Genomic DNA, 20,645 nt, shown 5'->3' on the forward strand with positions numbered 1-20,645 from the left:
ATTTTTTTTAAATTCTGGTGCAGAACATTATCAATGTCTAACCTTCATTCTAGAGGGTAATTCAGAGAGGGGATGTCAGGAACCAACTATTCCCAAGGCCAACCCTTTCATGCAGTAACCTTTGGGCCATACCACCCCTGGAGCTTTAAATACACCTACCAAAAGGCTTCTGTGAGTGCACTTCTCACCACCACAATCAAAAAACACTAGAGATAGCACCCCAACAAGATGACGTCTATAGTTTAAAAAAAAACAAAACCAAAACAAGCTCCAGAGTGAGATTACAAACCAGTCACATGAATGGTAGCCGGCTGTCAGTTGGCCGACCCCTGCTAGGTCTTAAGGGAAATCTGTCATTGGGGCCACCTTGCCCTGACAAGATGGGGTTAGGTCCTGGAAGGGGGCCGATTGGGTCAAAACGTGGTCTGAGTGGAGGGAACTGTCTGGGTGTCTCTCCAGGCTCAGGGAGGAGTGAATTCATTGGATCCCCAGCATAAGGAAGGGTTAGTCTTTCATCATATTCACCACCAATAATTCCTGGAGGAAGCAGAGAACTGGGAGGAAAAGGCCTGGGGTGCAAGGGGTTGGGGTAGAATGGAATGGGGCAGGGTGACGATGGCAGGAACATCACATGCCGCCCTCTCTGAGCTTCTTTTCTTTGTGCCTCTTCTTGTACAGCTCTTTCCAATCTGTGTCTCGACCTCTGACAGTACCATCTCGAAAATCCCGCAGATATAAACACCTCCACAGAAGTTGGTCATTTGAAGCAATACAGAGGTCATGACAAACTGCAGACAAAGACAGGACAGAATGAACGACCAAAAGTCAGAAGATCTGCAGTTTCAGCTCCAATGGGAGGACTACCAACCCAAATACATCTGTTAGGTTCAGTGCTTGTCGGGTAAAAGCCAGAAGAGGATACACCAGCTGGTCCTTGAAGAGGCGAGAGAGCTTCTGAAGATCTTTGTATGTCTTGGCTACATTCTCCCCTGATTCCTCTTTGCAAATAAAAGATTCTGGCAGCAGCTGCAGTCTTTTCACACTTCTAATCTCAGTGTTGATTTTTAGTGTAGCATTTATGACGATGAAGTTTCCCAAAGGCGCACAGGTGACAGCAGCAGAGCCACCCTCACAGAGAGGATGTGTGTACTGCAGCTTATACTATGCCCCCCCCCCCCCACCTCCAGTTCTCCAGCATGGACACAGCTTTGGCTTCAGTCCCCTGAGGTCTGTAACCCGACTCCAACACGAGGAGATGTATGGATACTGTGAGGGCATCAATGGCGTTAGAACAGTCAGCTGACTGATACAGGGTCTCTAATGAATGTGGCACTTGCCCTTCCACCGATTCGCTGCAGAGCATTGGTTCTGAGGGATAGAAACCTGTGCCCTCTACCACATCCACAACATCTGGAATTGACTCAGCTTCAAAATTTTGACTAGGCCCTGACCCACTGCCATCATTCCAGACATCAGACTGGGCTTCCTGTCCTTGGAATGAGTCACGCAGTCGTTCATCCTGCACGCTGGACTGACTGGAGCTGGCGGCCAAAGAGGGTTGGTCATTATTCTGGAGCGAGGAATGCTCTGAATCTGGGCATGAAGGTAAGTTAGGTGCTACAAAGGCATTTTCAAGAATCAAACATATCAAGTCCCCAGAAACAATCCCATATGAAGCCAAGGTCTCTTCATCTCCAGTGAGGGCATCCTTGTTGTTCAATATAATTGCAGGGCTTCCCTGGTGGCGCAGTGGTTGAGAGTCCGCCTGCCGATGCAGGAGACACGGGTTCGTGCCCTGGTCCAGGAAGATCCCACATGGCGCGGAGCAACTGAGCCCGTGAGCCATGGCCACTGAGCCTGCGCGTCCGGAGCCTGTGCTCCACAACGGGAGAGGCCACAACAGGGAGCCAGGAAGCCGCAAGCTGCAGCCTCAGCGCCCACTTGCCGCCCGGCCCGCGCGTCACAGTCCAGGAGCACTGTCCAGGAGCACAAGGCCCCATGATGCCCCGCTCGCCGCCCAGCCTCTTATGCCCATTTTAGTTGAGACAGAAGCAGCAGCACATAAACTCATACATCTAGTCCTTGGTGTCTTTACCTTTAGAACTTATTTAGGACCATGCTCTCCTACTCTTGATGCTGAAATCGGCCTACAAAACTGAATAAAAGGAAAACCTCATCCAAAACGGAGGCAGGAAGCCCTGAAAGGGGAGGTCTCAGGCATATACCACTTGTGGCAGCGTCCTTTACATAGCCTAGCACGAAGAAGGAAGATTTTCTCCTTGCCCAGCAACACCCCAGCCAATGAGAAGCCACCACAACCCTGAATACTCACAGTCCTCCAATGAACTCTCCTTCAAAACAGCTCCTCCCAACTTCCCCTTTCCTCTGTAAATAGAACTGCTCCTCTCCTTTGTTCTCCAGACCTGCCTGTGGTTCACAGCAGTTTGCATGTCCCTAATTGCAATTCTTCTGCTCTTCCCAAATAAACTTGATTTTGCTCACTAAACCTTTTTCTGTTTTAAAGCTTGACAGCTCCTAGTGACCCAGAAGGTTTCAACCTATCCCCACTCTTAGGAGCGTTTTGGATACATGGTGTATAGACAAGCACAAGCCTAGAGTCAGGAAGCTTGCTCTTTCCTAGGTAACATGGTGAGCCTGACCCATCAGACTCTCTAGTCCTGCTCTCCTCACCTCAAAATAAAGGAGTTAGCTTAAATCAGTGGTTTGCCAAATTCAGTGAGCATCAGAATTTTCTGGAGATGTTTGTGAAAAATGTAGTCCTCCCCCACCTCCAACCTGGGCCCAGAGATTTTGATTCTGTAAACCTGGGGCAGGGCCCAGGAACATGCATTTCTACCCATCCAACCACCACCAGGGACTCTGGTGGGTAAAAGCTGAGGATTGTTCCCTGATTTCTAGGTGACTCCGAAGGTCCCTCCAAGCTCTAAAATTCTCATTCAATTTAAGTAAAGTGCAGCAGGTGGGCAGACTGCTAAGTGAAAAGTTCATAATTGGTCACACAGTTTAATTTCTAGGCTTCCAAAATCAACACTTCAAGTTCTTAGTCAATTTTCAAAAATTTACTACATAGAAACAACAGTTTATTTTACCAGCATTTTTTCCAGAGCATTCACTGTCCCCACTGAGAAGCATCTTATTTGACTTAGAAAGAATTAAAACTTTTAATCTCCAAATCCAATGTATTTGTCATTGAAAGAACATAGGATGGTCAGGAAAGAAGATTAAAGGCCAGTCAATGGCCTGGTGTAGATTCATTTTCTAAAAAACAACACATACCATTTATTTGAAGAAGGAGACATCCGTTCTTTCAATTAACTGCAAGATTTCTTTCTTTAATATCCTACTGGCAAATCATGGACTAAAACTGTCTGAAACAATTCCCCATAAAGATACACAACCTGGGATTTTACTTAATCATTGTGAGGTTTTCAACCAGAGGGGGAAAAATGTGTTTTCTTAATAATGACCATTAGAAAAACACATTTTTTGGAGGAGGCCAAAGCTGGACTCTGACAAGTGACATTATGAGGAGAAAAATAGAGCTTCAAAGCAGAGACAAAAAATAATTAATTGAAATAACTAATTAGAACTTATTTACATATTATATTTTCATGTACTTGCAAACAGACTTTTCAACAATGTTTCTAAATTAAAAGGCATTTGTAGTAGGGAACACTCCACATGTAGGATCAAAGCAAAAACATACTTCTCGGTCTCTTTTTGAAACTTTTCAGAGAGTGTATTCAATTCATAGGAACAAAAAACTATCTCACAAGAGAACCCACTGGCCTTTTTTTTTTTATTGCTTCCCACCCCACTTCAAATCTTTAATGAACACATGCTCTGAAGAGCTTAGCTTCCCTTCTGATACACTTTGGGAAACAAATGTCACCATTTAACCAAAATCCTACTTGCTGCTTGTACAGTCCATTTCCCAAGGGGCCTTTCACTATAGACACCCAAAAGAATCTGTTGCTGGGGGTTGAAGCAGAAATGTTGGCATAATTCTCGAGAAGGGTACAGTCTTTCTTCTAACAAGGGTACCTCGTTAGCTCAACTGGCCACAATGAGATGTTACTGAAGCTGAGGTCTTGAGGAGAAGCCAACCACCTCTCTCTACTTCCTGGCTCCCAACTGCAGCCCTCCTTCCCTCGGCGAGCAGGTGGAAAATTCATGGGCACAACAGAAAAGTAATAAGAGCTGTGTCTTTGTCCAAGTGATTCTCTCTCACTAGGGAAAGAATGCACCCAATGCTTCGTTGATGTGCGCGGGCTTTCTCTAGTTGCGGTGAGCAGGGGCTACTCTTCATTGCAGTGCTTGGGCTTCTCATTGTGGTGGCTTCTCGTTGCGGAGCACGGGCTCTAGGCATGCGGGCTTCAGTAGTTGTGGCTAGTGGGCTCTAGAGCGCAGGCTCAGTAGTTGTGGCGCACGGGCTTAGTTGCCCTGCGGCACGTGGGATCTTCCCGGACCAGGGATGGAACCCGTGTCCCCTGCATTGGCAGGCGGATTCTTAACCACTGCGCCACCGGGGAAGTCCAAGACGTTAAGTATTTGGATTGGAGAATCGGCACTTGAAAACAAATGCCTCTGAGTATGCGTTTTGTCTGTTATAATGAAAATAGTATCCACAAGCATCTCAAATGGAACTAAAGGAAGAGAACAGGAAATCAAGAAAAATCAATTGTGTTTTACCTCTCATTGCTCATGTGACGAGTATGGCACACTGCTGGTAATCCCTTTGGTATATGGCCTCAACTTTGGAGAGCAATACTTCAAAATTATTTTCCCCATAAGGTTTTAAGTCCTCTGGTAGGGAATTCTCTTCCCAGGGTATGAAAACTTCAAGTTTGGGAGGGAATACACATACTCAAATACAATCCTAAAACGTACTGACTGGTTGCTCCCAAAGCTATGCTGAAATTCATTTCTGTTCATCAGAAAAGTATTTTCTTCTGGTGGGCTTCATTTTACATTTGTCTATAAATGACTTTCATGGCAGTGAGAGATTGTAAAGAGAAATTGTCACTCATTGTTGATCAAAAGTTTGACTCAAAAAGTTGGGCTACACAGTCAGATGGCTGACACATTAAAAAGTGTAAGTAACACTCGGAAGGAAACTGTTCCTACTGTGGCTGACACACATTTAGGACAATTTAACGTGGCACTTGTAGAGTGGACTGTAGCTGTTGCAAGGACAGCTACGTCCTTAAGAATATAAGTAAATAACTCCTCTGAAGTTATGGATGTGCCTAGTTAAGGAATTTTCCTTTCATTACAGCAAGATGGCAACTGTTAGGCTTGTAAAGTATGAGCGCTGCACCTGGACACAGTGATTATTCAGCAGCCCATTATATCTAGAGAGACAGAGGCAACTGAGACCGACAGACATCAATTGTCCAAGACAGAGGTCATCTACAGGTATAATCACGTGTTGCTTGACTATACTTGCAGTATTATGGCAACCAAAGAAAGAGCTTTAAAAAAAACCTAATCTGAACACTAACTGGTTTAAAATTTGAAAGTATTCTACAAGCTGTTGAGGTCCCCCCCCCAATGAATATTTAAATTGCTAAGTCAGTTTCGATTTGCATGTTGTTAACAGAGCTAGAGGTGCTCCGTTTAAGTAAGAAATGAAGAGAAAAATCATGTCAGGTAACCACTGCTGACTGAAAATACAGGCAGCACGCTGGTGGTCTCACGGATCTGTCCCGTTTTGACAATGTTTGGATGGAAGAGACGCAGGGACACCCGTTCTTCCTGTCTCTGACCACTCTCCAACCTCCTATCTAGTCGTGACCCCTGGGACCCTCGCCATCCTCTGTCTCTGGGATCGGCCAACACCGTTTTTTGTGGTTATCTCCTTACTGCCAACCAGATTCGTCAGAATTATTCCAGAGAGGTAGAGGCTGCTGTCAACTGACTGGTCAGCCATCTGCGGGCCTCCTGCACCCACCTCTCTTTGGGCGTCTAGTTCCACTGCGGCGCTGTGGCTCTGGAGGTGTGAGCCACTTCTGTGAACTGGCTCAGGAGAAGCACGAGGGCACTGAGAGTCTCTTCAAGATGCAAAATTTGTTGGCTTCCCTGGTGGCGCAGTGGTTGAGAGTCCGCCTGCCGATGAAGGGGACACGGGTTCGTGCCCCGGTCCGGGAGGATCCCACGTGCCGCGGAGCGGCTGGGCCCGTGAGCCATGGCCGCTGAGCCTGCGCGTCCGGAGCCTGTGCTCCGCAACGGGAGAGGCCACAGCAGTGAGAGGCCCGCGTACGGCCAAAAAAAAAAAAAAGATGCAAAATTTGTGTGGTGGCTGCACCCTCCTCCAGAACATGCAGAAGCCCTCCCAAGAGGAGTGGAGTGAAACCCCGGAGAAGACCCTGAACTAGGCCCTGTGGGATCTGCGGGCCCTGGGTTCTGCTCGCACAGACCTCCATCACTGTGACATCCGGAGAGCCACTTCCTAGATGAGGGGATGAAACTCAACAAGGAGAGGCACTGCACGTGACTAACCTCTGCAGGCAGGACTGGGTGAGCATCTCTTAGAAGGCTCGCCCTCCGGCAGGACTAGGAGCCTCCAGAGCCCAGTGGACTTTGAAGGACCCCTCTGCATGTCCCTGGTGTCAGAACTTCTGCCCCCTGCAGCCACTAGGCAGTTTCTTTAATCACCCTGGAGCCCTCCCCCGAGCTGTGGGCCAAATGGAAACAATAACGCTTCTGCAGCAAAAGCAAAAAAGAAAAGAAAAACTAGAAACTAAAGACTTTCTGCTCTTGCTAAACTCTACAATGTTTATTTGTTTAATTTCATGGAATGTTGTTATTAAGATTATAAATCGCATGAAATAAATGAATAAATACCAAGTAGACTCCTACTCAAGTTGAGAAGTGTCAAGATTTATTGGTCTTTCAGGTAAACAATGATTGAGAACCTAGAGTCAATATTTAGTCAAAATTTATCTTGAAAGGCAATAAATCTTGATTTTTGCTAAGGCAAGTAAGTAAATATGTGCACTGTTTGAGAGATTCTGACTGCTTTTCTATCTACTAAATAGCTACAGTGAGTTACAATTGTCTGTGACACAGATTTTCATTTCCAAAGAAATGTTTTGAATTGTTGAGTTACTTTTAATTCTTCTTACGATAAGATGCTTCAATACCAGTATTTAGAGTAGTGTAATATAAGTTTAATAAGAAATGTTATAAATTCCATATCTAGTATATTTAAATCAGTCTAAATTTAGTATTTTTTTCATACTTGTTTTCCCCTTAGAGTTTCTCATTAACTTCTATGCCTGTCTGTTCTTTTCCTAAGGACTTCCAAGAAAATGGTAAGAAATTTAAAATGGAAATAATATATAAATAGGCAAATGGATAAACAAATACTAACATAGTGCTTACTATATGTCAGGTTCTGTTATAAGCACTTTACATACACACACACACACACACACACACACACACATTCAATTCTCTTATGATTCTGTGAGGTAGGTATTATCCCCATTTTACAGATGAAGAAACTGAGACAGAGGGTGATACAGTAATTCTGTCCATGGTTGTACATCTAGTGAAAAAGGTAGGACCTAGATGAAACACCCAATATGGCACTTTATGAGGAACAACAATGAACTATAGAGGTGAATTTCCACATAGCTATCTCCATACAGAAGATATCACATAAATTGTCTCCTTGTGGAGGACAATATGACAAGCACAGAAAATATGAATCAATTATACAAAAGAACACAATTTAGTTCATCAATGCATTCAGCCTTGGACCTCACAAGCATTAGCATCTCCTCTGAATATGAAGGGTGAAAGGGGGCAAGAATACAAATCTGTAAGGTGGCAAGTAGAAGACAGTTAGAGATGAGCAAAGGAGGAAGCAATCACTCTAATTGTAGAGGTCGAGGAAGGCTGTGTAAACATAGGGGCAATTGAGATGGGCCTTGAAGAAAAAAAAGACATTTTGCAAAAGGAAGGCTCAAGTCAGAAAAATGGAAGCTCATTGGAAAACACTGACTATTCTAGTTGTCTGAAGCTCACTGTAACTAGAGGGGTGTCGGGAAAAGAGCTTGGAATGGTAAACTGAACATAAGACTCCCGAATGCTCAGGGCAGAAGTCCTTACTAATCAATACGGGATGAGTATTAATGAGTCAGATACAGGAACAGCTAGAGGTGTTAGAAGCAGAACAGCAGTCTGCGCTTTGGAGAGATTAATTGGCAAGGAAACACTGGGAGGGGAGAGAACCAGTCGATAACTTACTGCCCTGGCCTGAGCTTGGCTAGGCAGTGGGCTTGGGAGCAGGTAGGGGGATAAAGAAGGCGATACTGGGAGATAAAGTGCAAATGATTCGGTAGGCGATTCATGGGGAGAGCATGGCAAGGGGACTGTCAAAGAGGCCCATGACATTTTGAGCCTGTGACCGTTATATGAGAAATCTATCAGTCAGAAGGGGTGGGTGGTTTAAATGAGAAAATGCTGTTTGAAGCATTAAATTTTAAAAAAATAGTTCAAAAAATTTGAACTAGCAGATCAATTGATGCCTAAAACTCAGCCAGTTGAGAATCCATTCCCCTTTATTGTACAAATCAATTTGAATTCAATCTTCTGTTACTTGTGAGTGAAAGCATCTGCTATAGTTATACTGAATGTTGGTTGGTGAGGGTTCTATTACTATAACCTAGTACTTTTACTTAAACCTACCCATTAAGAGGCTGAGGTCTCAATACAAACCATTAGGTGGTACGAAATAATCAACAACATGCATTTCAGTAGAAGACACTACTTTATAAAGAAGTGAGGAAGAGGAGACATAGTTGGTTGCCCTTGTTTCTTGATAGCACAGTGGTTCTCAACCAGGGGAGATGTTTGTCCCAACAGGGGACATTTGTAATTTGGGACATTTTTGGTTGCCACAAAAGGATGAGTGGGGGTAACTACTGGCATCTAATAGATGGAGGCCAGGGATGTTGCTAAACATCCCTCAATGCACAGGACAGCCTCCCACAACAAAGGATTATCTGGCCCCAAATGTCAATAGTGCCACTGTTGAGAAACCCTGCAACAGCACAAAGACAAGAGGGCAAGATAAAAGGTCCGTGTACTGACCCTACTTAGTCACTTTTCTCCGCAAGCAATGGATATGCCATCTATTATGAGGAGGAAAAGACCTTTCACCAGCTCTGCTTTCTTATCTAAAGAAAATGATTCATTCATGCTGCTAGGTTAGTTGAGACAAAAGAGGTGCCTCCAAAGAGAGGCCTTGTCCACACTGCACCACCATCTACTAGACTACCTGCGAGGAACATCTGCTCCAAGCCTGGGGCTCTTCTCTTCATAAATTAATCCTTCTGGTGAAACACTTGCTACCAATAACCCTTACTTGAAAAAAAATGGCAGAAACAGAAGGGGCCAAACTAAGCTGATTATTTTAGACATGCAGGCTGCCGGTGATGGAATAATGCTGCTCTGTCACAGCTTACACACCACCCCCTTCATTTCTATCTTAAACATGGAAGTACCAGGACTCCCCATCTGGCACCCTTGCAATCCTAGACAGAAAAGGGAGGTCAACTGCACCACCCTCAACGTTAACAAAGCGATTGTTGGGCTGAGCAACTTGGAACTTACATGTTGAAAGCTTTGGGGGAAGACGTCTTCTTAAGTAAACTGTCTTACCGGAATGTTCCTCTGAACCATATTAGAGCCTGAGGCAAAAAGAAAAATCCATCATACTGATCTTACCTCTATTAAAGATTTTTTGTTTGTTCATCATGGATTTTTTTGGTATTAATTTTGATTTTTAAATAATATTACATTAAAATAATTTATCTTGGTTACTGAGGGTTTGGTTTAGTTTTTGTGGTTTTTTTTTTTTTTTGGCATTCCCTTAAATTCTGTGCCCCAAACGAGTGCCTCACTCCCCTCACCCTAATCTCAGCTCTGCTCTGAACCCTTTTTCCTCACATAGGATCCATTGTGTGTCCCAATTATGTTCTTTCTACAGTGATTTCCCTTGGTATTTAACATTATATTAAACCACCACTAACTCTTTTCGTGATTCCCCAGTTGCATCTCTATTACAGTTGCTTTGAAAGGTCAACAACCTCTTATTGGCTTGGAAGTTCAGATTATCTTTTTGATTTACTTGAAAAGCACCTGCCTTTCCTTTCTGTTCGGGAACTTAGGTTTCCTTCCAGTGTTTATACAGAAGGCTTCACGTACATCAGCCTCATCTGGCCTGTAGCTTCTGTCACACATTATCCCACCAGGGTCCCCTCTGACTTCTCTTCCACGTTACTCTCCATTCTCAATGCTTGTTGGCCTCTCCTTATTTTGTGAGAGTCTCATCTCTTTGAACTTTACAGTATCTTTAAAACACAACCTTTCCTCTTCTTTGTTGAAACCTCCGAAGAAACCCTGACAGAATCCCTTAGAGTAATTTCTACTTGAGCTATTTTAGTAATGACGACAATTTGATAAAATTAAAGTCATGAGAGTGAATCCGAATAGTACTAGGAACAGCCTCAAAGTAAAAAAAAAAAATCACTTTCATCAGCTTCCTTTTAAGTCCGCACTGAATTCCGGCATTTTCGCCCCACACCAAATCCTTTATGTTCTAGAAGATTTAGGCACTGCCTTGGTCTACTTTCTTTACCTACTCCTTCCCCTTATGCCTTCTTAGGCCTGCTTTCCAAGCTTTCCCGTCTCTCTAAAAACACAGGTTTGCAACTGCCACCGAGGCTGATCTTTTAACCATGTGTTTCATACTTGAAGAAGACAGGCTGCTTGTGTCAGGATATTTAGAGCTGGTAGGCAAGACACAAAGAAACACCTACAACTCAGAAGCAACCACAGACAGTACATAAATGAATGAGTGCGGCTGTGTGCCTATAAAACTTTTATTTATGGACACTGGAAAAAAAAAAAAAAGCACATGACACCTTCAAGTAGGAAACGTCTGGTCTTCATGTCGCCATTTGAGCAGAACTTCCTAGAGTAATATTCCCAGCTTCTTTCCCCATTGCTTTTCCAGCGCTCCTCACAGATTAAAAAAAAATGAGGTATCTGACTGGGGAGTTTAGAAGAAGGACCTTGGCACGTCAGCTGGCCTTCAGGGAGCAGTTTTTCTGTCTGCTATGGCAAGAGGACATGGCCTTAGGGACTCCAGTTGTGACCACATGAATAAGTCTATCTAATTTAAGGGTCCATTATATAATATTACATGTGATCTATGAGCAATGCATGCGATATCTTGATCTCCATCCTCCTGACCCCTAGAAGCAGAATGAAGAAGCATGATTTATTAACCCTGTGAAGCTTCTATACAGATGACAACTCAGACAGGCAGGATCCAATGATGGGAGTGGGAAGGAAAGAGGGAGGTAATCAGGAAACCAGAACATGCCTGTTGGTGGTTGAAGATCATTAAGAAGAGGGTCATACAGGACAGCTGGGCTCAAGGGGTAGCCAGGAAACTTGGGGTGCAACTGACATTTTGTAACATTTGAATTGTACATAGTCAAGACAGTTTAATCATCCCTCAAGTTACAGTGTCAAAGATGCTGACCTGCAAGGCTGTGAAAAGGCTAGCTTGAGGCTGTATAATAAATCAGTAGCAGGGCTGTAAACAGAAGACTAGGCTCTTGTGCTCCTAATTTACTACTTTATCCTACTGAGTCTGGATGCTTCCCAGCCACCAAATCATGTGTCTATTATTTTGTCTGGTCTCTAAAAACTCTGGGGGTTGAGAAGAACATCTTTATTGGTAAAGGAAGAAAGAGACCAAGGCTTTCAAACTAAGTCTATCCTCTGGGTCAGAGGTATGGGCCTGGTGATTTAAGGGGGAAAGTGATTTTTAGCAAAGCTTTTGGTTCAGCCCCACATGATTTATTTACATTACTGAAAAAAATACAGACAAGACACAACCTTTGGTATACTAGTACAGACCTGGTTAGAATGATGATGACTGTAGTCGATAATACTGTACTGTATACTTGAAAGCTGCTACGAGTAGATGTTAAAAGTTCTCACCGCACTGGGGCTTCCCTGGTGGCACAGTGGTTGAGAATCTGCCTGCCAATGCAGGGGACACGGGTTCGAGCCCTGGTCCGGGAAGATCCCACATGCCGCGGGGCAACTGGGCCCGTGAGCAACAACTACTGAGCCTGCGCGTCTGGAGCCTGAGCTCCGCAACAAGAGAGGCCGCAACAGTGAGAGGCCCGCGTACCGCGATGAAGAGCGGCCCCTGCTCGCAGCAACTGAAGAAAGCCCTCGCACAGAAACAAAGACCCAACACAGCCAAAAATAAAATAAATAAACAAATAATTAAAAAAAAAAAAAAGTTCTCACCACCCCAAAAGAAAAAGAAAAAAGTAACACTTAGGTGACCATTTTGTGGCAATTATTTCACAATATACACATATATCAGATCAGCGCATTGTACACCTTAACATTACACAACGTTACTTGTGAATTATGTCTCAATAAAGCTGGATTTAAAAAAGAATGTGATTTTTCACTCTTTGGAAACTGATACAAGCCTACATGTCTTTGGTTTTGGAACCCTAGCTCCCATGTCTAGAAGTTGTATATAGCATAAACTAGATTATTTTCAGTTAAAGGTAATACATAAAATTAATTTTGTTGATCATTTTTATTTATAACCATTTAAAAAGGAAACACTCTACTTTAAACCAAGATATGAGAGTGGTACCTGGGTTAGAGAGCAGGAATCACAAAGTCACTGGACGTGTCCATCACCCCACCACCCTGAGCTGGGGCTCTGGGGGGGCTGTAGCCAGGCTGGGCAGCCCAAGGTCGGCCAGTTTCTTATCTGCTTCTGAAGCTGATCAGTTCTAGAGAGATCCAGGAAGATACCACCAGAAATCTCCCCTCCCCTGGCAGATGCAGTCAGTGCTGGAAGGCACCCACCAGTAGCTCACCAGAAATGAGGGAACAGGGTCAGTAGGCCATACCTTCCTCACTCTCTGAGGGGCAACCACAATATCACATCCTCTTTTCACCCACGTTCTACTTTTGTTGTGGAAATGGCCCACTCAATATCCTGAGCTGTTGTATCATAAAAAATTATCTGGTCTTTCTTCCTAGTTCCTGGCAGGGAGCTTCTAAAACCCTTGGAATTTCCTCAGTGACACAGGTATCTTTATTATTCATGAGCCCCTTGGATCACAGTTGAGTTAATGCTAATGAAGTAAGTGCTGGTAGACCATGAAATAGCTTCAGGATGGGGAGTGGTCACCAGAATGATCAACCACAGGATTAGAGACTTGGGACTATGAGCCTGCCTGACCTCTGAGGGAGGGAATGGGAGCTAGAGACAGATTCCAATTCCAAAGTCAATGACTCAATCAATCGTGCCTATATAATGAAACTCCAATAAAAACTCTGGACACTGAAGCTCTGTGGAACATCCTGGTTGATGAACACATTGGTGTGCTGAGGGGTAGATGCACCCTGATTCCACGGGGAGAGGGCACGGAAGTTCTGTGTTCGGAGCCCTCCCAGACCTTGCCCTACGAGTCTCTTCATTTGGCTGTTCCTTATTTGTATCCTTTCTAACAAAGCTGTAATAATACAGTCATTCCTTAGTATCCATGGGGTGTTGGTTCCAGGATCCCCCGTGGATAACAAAATCCACAGATGTTCAAGTCCCTTATATAAAAGGGTGTAGTATTTGCATATAACCTACACGCTGCCTCCCATATACTTGAAATCATCTCTAGATTACTTATAATCTCTAATACAATGTAAATGCTATGCAAATAGTTGCTGATGCCCAGCAAATTCAAGTTTTGCTTTCTGGAACTTTTCTGGAGGTATTAGATCAGCATGATAGCAGAGGGAACTAAAAAGGTCCTAAGTTAGTCTGAGGGGTTGGTTGGAGAGGGTGTTCTTGAGAAAGGAATATTTAAGTAGTGACTTGAAGAATGCGTTGGGGGCAGTGGTGAGGGTGGCAATATTCCAGGGAGAGGCAACTGCATATGGAGAGGCTCTGAGGCAGGTGAGAAGGAAGTGCTACATTTGAGGAACAGAGAGAAGTCAGTGTGGCTGGAACTCAGTGTGGGAGAGAGTGACAAGAGGGCAAGATTTGAAGGTTAGGAGGTGGGCAGGGGCCAAATCATGGGGGGGAGGGTCATTGTAAAAATGCTGGTCTTCATGTCAAAAGAAGCAGGAAGTCACTGAAAAATGGTAAAGAAAGGTCTACCAGGGTCAATCTGAATTTTAATAAGATCATACTCACTGTAGTTAAGACAAGATTTAGAAAAGGTTAGAATGGAAGCAGGAAGCCTGGTTAGGAGGCCACTGTAGTCATCTATGTGAACGATGACCAGGCTGGGAGCAAAGAAGGTGAGGGAGGTACAAGCTATTTTCAAAATTCAAATACTAAATATGCTTATCAAGTATAAAATAAAAACATATCATTAGGATGTCTTTGAAAAAGAAGCCAAAATGTGGGTCAAGGACTTGAGCTAATCACTTCCTTCATTTGTATTCACCACTGGGTAGAACCCTAAGAGAACATCATTGTAGTTTCCAGAATATAATGAGGATGTGGAACCCTAGAGCTTATCAGCAGGTTGACACTAAATGGTTAAAATGTTGAATATATGTAGAAGAAACAGCTAAAGGAAATGAGCTTATATAACCTAGAGAAAACTGAAATATGACTTGATCCATTCACTAAAAACATTCTATGGGCTAGGCTGGTGGTTTCTCAAACTCTGTATGTGTGCAAATCAACTGGAAAGTTTGTGAAATCTCTAGGCCTGATCCTAGATACCGACTTCAACAGGTCTAGGGAAGCGTCCAACCAAGGCTCCCCACATCAAACTCATGATTCACCACGCACATGGTGCTCCAACCACAGTCTGAGAGGTGCTAGGGTCCTGCCCTCAAAAAAGTGAGACACAAGTCATAGGCCCATGGGTCCAAGACAGAGGAGGTGGTTGGAGTCAAGCAGGAGGAATGCTTAAATTTACCTGGGGAATTAGAGTGGGGTTTGGGAAGAGTGGTCAAGGAAGGCTTGGAAATAAGTCTTTAAGGGTATAAAGGATTTTTCACACCTACAAGTCTTCAACAAAGCACAATACAAAACTGTACCCAAACACTGGCTGTCACCCCTGATCTCAGGGCACAATGCTTTGCAGGCCTGCTCCACTTTTCATCTGAAACATGTAAAGGAGTTTCATGCTGTTATTTATTAATATAATTTAATGAAAACATTTTCTATATTAGCATATTTCAAGGTATAAAGTCTTGTCTACAGTCATATTTTCTTCTGCTAAAATGAACTTTTAGTTTACCCCCATGCCTCAATTTCTGGGACTGTATGTGGCCCATGTCTGTTGAATGAATGAATGAATGGCTAGATGAAAAAATTAATGCAAGAAATAAGTTGGTATTAGGATATTACCAGATTTCCTTATCTAGAGATGTAGTTTTAAAATGGCAAGTTTTTCACTTAAGTATGTTTCTGCCTTTAGGCAGTATAATGGATTTTAGAAAACCTCTCCAGTAGCTCTTACTCTTAGGACTTCATGAAAAGCTTAGTTTTTCAATGAACTTAGCTAGAAATTAAGAGAACTTACCCCAGTCTGTCCTAAAACCATACCAAGACCAATTTCCCTCCCAATGAAAGGTCAGTAAATAGAAACTTTTAACTCAACATAGAGTCCAATAGTATATTAACACTTACTTTAGAAGTTTAGCCGGAAATGAACACATGATGAGAACAATGTTAACCATAAAGGAAGCTACAAAAAGGGACAAGAACTTTCCAGACCAAAGTATAGCAACAAAGACTAGGAGAAATGAACAGCTTTAAAAAAAAAAAAAAAAAAAAAAAGATAGCACAGCTATGGCCTATGAAGTTCAGGAAGGTCTATCAAAAGATCCCTATCTTCTGAAATTCAAAATGATTTTATTCTTCTGAAACATATCAAAGACCAACATGTGACTTCTATGATGAGAATACCAGGAATAAATCAAAAAAGCAAATTTATATCCTATAAAATCAAACGGCCTACTTATATAAAGTGATCAAATCTCTCTGAATTTTAGGATGTGAAATAGTTCAAAACCCAAATTATATAACATTCTTCTTCTTCCATAGTCATGGTACTATTTCAGTGTTATTCACATTCTTCATATACATTTATTTTTATTTAAAATGAATTTCCTGGACCTAGGAACTTAGACTGCAAAAAAGTAATTTATCCAATGACAAACATCAGAGTCAATAAAAAAAACATTCCCATCTCCTGTCCTCTTAGTCAAGTGATATTTCTAATGTTTTAAATTCTCTTACCCAAAAGGTATTACTTATTAAATGAGGTTTAAATAGAGAATCGATCACATTAATCTAATTTCCCCTAATCTTCTACTGACATGCAAAGAATCACAGAATGAGAAATAAAAAAGGGACCATACAGAGCAAAACCATCCCCTCTAAAATATCCCAGACAGATGGAAGTGTTGGAAGGAAACTCAAAGACCTTCGTGTGCTATAGTTACTTATTTAATTGGCTTCCAATTTTCAAGTTCTGTGAGGACACATAGTGGGATTATCTTGTTCACTAAACATCAAGCATAGTGCTTAGAACATAGTAGAACTTCAATAAATATCTGCAGAAGGGCTGAATTAATAAATCTCTTCATCCTGCAGAGGAGTACACGTAGCTCAGACAAGTTAGGTGACTGGCCTTGAGGTTCTTCTGGTCTCACTGGCCAGGGCTCTTGCCACCCTACTCCTTTCCACCCATGGCCATCAAACCCTCTTCAATAAGGGAAAATCCATTCCACTCTGGGCATTTCTGTTACTTTGATCCAGTGGAATTACACAAAGTAAGCCTATTTTCTCTTCTAAATGGCAGCCTTCAAATAATATGGAGACGACTTGTGTCCTCCCTATTCCAGGTTACATTTGTGTGGCATGGTTTTTAGTCCTTTCACTATCCTATCAGGTGTCAACAGATGTGGTTGTTTGTTCTTCCAGAGCAGCATCCCTAACTGAAATCTCCAAGTGTGGTCTGGCCACAGTGAGGACGTGTTCTCTTCTTTCTGGACCTGCTTTGTGAACGCATTTTGGTGTAGCCACAACAGCACAAATGCTGGCTTCCCCACGGCTTCACCTGCATGCCCACATGAGCACGAGACCAGAAGAACCTACCTTCTAGATTTGCCTTTAATTTTCTGAATATAAGAATAGTCCTATCTATTAATCCCTACTAAATTTCACCTTGTTTGGTCCATTCCTCTAGTTTGTTTCAGAATCTTGATTCTCTCATTCAACATATTAGCTGTCCAACCTAGTTTTGAGATAGCTGCAAATTTGATAAGTATGCCTATGATATCTTTATCCAGGTAATTATTGTCCTATGTGGGCAAATAATAAAAATAGCTAATCCTTATATAGCACTTACCATGTGCCAAGCCCTGTTCCAAGCCCTTTTTTTTTTTTTTTTTGTGGTACGCGGGCCTCTCACTCTTGTGGCCTCTCCCGTTGCGGAGCGCAGGCTCCGGACGCGCAGGCTCAGCGGCCATGGCTCACGGGCCCAGCCGCTCCGCGGCATGTGGGATCTTCCCGGACCGGGGCACGAACCCGTGTCCCCTGCATTGGCAGGCGGACTCTCAACCACTGCGCCACCAGGGAAGCCCCCAAGCCCTTTTAACCCATTTCATTCTTACTACAAACTTCTGGGGTAGATGGGATTATTTTCTCACATCTGAGATTTTTAAATGGAGGTACAGAGAAGTAAAGTAATTTACGCAGAGTCACAGAGTTAGTGAGTAGCAGATCTAGAAACTTCGCCAGTCTGATTCCAGAGTCCTCGCTCTTAATTACTAAAGTATGCTGCTTCTCATTGTTATCATGTACCTTTACTGACAACATTCTAGGCTGAAAGGAATCCATTAGTCAATAATCCTTGGGTAAAAGCTGCCAATCATTCACCATTCACAAAATGGTGTAACTAAAATCTCTGATGACCCAAGCTTCTCTGTCTTGAGGGTTTTGCCAAATGCTTTTCTGAACACTAAGCATGGATCTGACTTAACTGCCTAGTAATCCCTCATTTTTCCTTTGTGCATTTTCAACCAGACTATGAAGTCCTGGGGGTGCAGGCCACATCTATGCTTGTCTTATATCTCCCATCGCACCTACTGCCTAATGAGCACATAACAGAAATTCAAGTTTTATCTTTGACAGATGGTACTAAAAGCTGAGGCGATGTTCCCCTGAGATTAATTCTGCAGGAAGTAGGAGGATAAAGTTTAAAATGCAGGAGTGAGGAGAGACATCCTTTAGAGCTTTCAAGTTCTCTACAACAGGGGTTCTCTAACATGAACTCAGACATGGATGTATGGGTCTCCAAACCAGTGGCCATGATGCTTGACCCCTTTGTGTCTCAGTCCCATCCAGCCCCCCATACCCTTTTTTGGGGGTAGTTATTCTAGATGTCTTTGAAGAGCACAGCCTGCGCCTCACTCTCACTTAGATATGCTGAGGTGCCTGGTAGAGCATGTGTGTGGTGTACACGAAGGGTTTAATAAATGCTTGTTGAAATAAACCCTCCACTAAAACTCCACTTAAGGATTTTACTGTCAGCAACCCCTCCGTGGTCACATTCAAGGTTGGGGAAATAAAACTTAGCCCTCCAGCATGCACAAAAAACTAACTAACTAACTAGAGATTACTTCTCTGGGAGATAACAATCAAATACACTCAAAAACAAAATAACTTAGACAATACAAAGTGAGAAGGCAACAATGGACTAAACAATTCTCATTTATCCAAGCTATTTATATGTTTTGAGGGGCATAGCTGAGTCTTCCTTAATTGTTTTTTTCTCCTCCAGTTGGCTAACTGCCTATTCCTTAAGTCAAATAAATCTTCACTGTATTACTATCCCTAATAAGTGGGAGACAGATTTGAAAATAGTAGTAAAGATAGGAATTGAAGATATCATGGAAAGTCAATGTCTTTTTATTTGTCTCTCATTTCCTTAGGAGATCTGGCACTTTGGCTGCTAGAGGATACCCTAATTTTTCACACAGGAATCAAAACAGATTTTTGGCTATGCTAGAATTTGCTTTTTCAGGAGCATAAGTTATAAGTTGTATAACTTTCCTTCTTGGCACCTGAAAACCTACAGACCTTTCTTTACCTAGACTCACATGCATAATTAGTTCCCAAATTCAATTTCTCTTTTTCTTAAGAATTGCCATTCTGCATGATTTACTCTGAGGCCAATGAGTAACTAACTATGCCCAACTCAGAAATATTGCTTACTTGCAGACTGGCAGCTATTTAATGAATAATTAACCACTCTATACTTTCTATCAGGGATGCTTATATTACCAGGGTAAAGGTATCCTTTATGTCTAAACGATGTCATAAAACAGGCCTTTGCCAGAAAGACGCCCTCATTTATCACATGAAATGCCATGTGGTATTAACAAGGTCGATACTGTTTGTTTAATATATTTTGCTTTCATAGGGGCTTGAAATGATTTGTTTTTGCAGCTGTAACAGAGTTAAATTAGGGATTTAGCTTCAGATTAGCTAGTTGGGCATATATAACCAGGGGCTATTAATTATCTGCCTAGAGGCCTTTGGTCATCTTCCCACAATTTACAGCAATCTTGGGGTGTTGGGTTACACCAAAAGCAGCCAGGTTCTATCCTAAAATAATCAATCTTGGCTTCTCAGGAACTGAGGGGAGATTAAATAATTCAAATTTTTATTTCTTATTCCACAACACCTCCAAAACACACACGCATGTAAATGTTATTAGTGCACAGCTTCTTAGTTGAAAGACTGGCTTCAGACATCCGTTCCCACAAATGAGAAACTAAAAAAAAAACAAAAACAAGAACACTTTTCTGACCTTAAAGCACCAATAATCAGCCCCCTTCCCCTTTTCTCTCTTCTCACACAGCTGTTCTGCCTTAAATGGACCAGGGGGAGAGGAGGAAATTTGCTCCAAAGATAAATTTGTCAAAAGCCTGCACTAGGATCCTCATTCCTCACTACCTGCTTGTGAATGTCTGTCGGCTGGGAGCAACTGCTGAAAAGCTTGGGGTGGAGGGGTGGCAGGAAGCAAGGGAGAGAAGAAGGGGAGAGAAGGGGAGGGGCAAAGAAAAACGGGAGTGTAATGCAAACAAAAAGGAAATCTCACACACACACACACTCACACTCACTCACTCAGACACACAAAGAGAGGGAAAAAAGGCTTCCCCCACCTCAGGTCCTAACAACATACTTCTTTATCAGAGGTTCATTGTCAATCAATTAGCCGAGGCAGCAGGGGTCTGTGAGGTGGGGGGCACCCGTGGAAACAATGGGTAGTCCTGCTGTATTACTATTTAATCACTTTTGCTAAATAAATAGAGCAGCCCCAAGGTGCTGTCATGTCAAGGGAATTTATAACAAAAAAAACTTCATTTTTCATTGGTCATTCCTTTTCTCCCTTCAGGACAAGAGAGGGTTATTACTGTAGCCTTAAGTTCCATCTTTGTGTTTCTTGCCTTTGATTCCCACTCGGACCCAGCCACTTTCTGGCACTAATTTGTCAGGCTGAACAAAGAGAGGATTTGTACCTCCTGTA

At 42.8% G+C, this 20,645-nt stretch overlaps 1 protein-coding gene and 1 pseudogene across 9 annotated transcripts in view; both read right to left on the reverse strand.

Annotated features, from left to right (window-relative positions):
* Positions 1–20,645, reverse strand: part of PLEKHM3 (pleckstrin homology domain containing M3) — a 183,252-nt gene that overhangs the window by 115,095 nt on the left and 47,512 nt on the right. The window lies entirely within an intron of this gene.
* Positions 281–9,714, reverse strand: LOC136793661 (F-box only protein 7 pseudogene; annotated as a pseudogene).

The sequence above is a fragment of the Kogia breviceps genome, chromosome 2 (assembly GCF_026419965.1).
Source record: "Kogia breviceps isolate mKogBre1 chromosome 2, mKogBre1 haplotype 1, whole genome shotgun sequence".
NCBI classification, from domain to species: Eukaryota; Metazoa; Chordata; class Mammalia; order Artiodactyla; family Physeteridae; genus Kogia; species Kogia breviceps.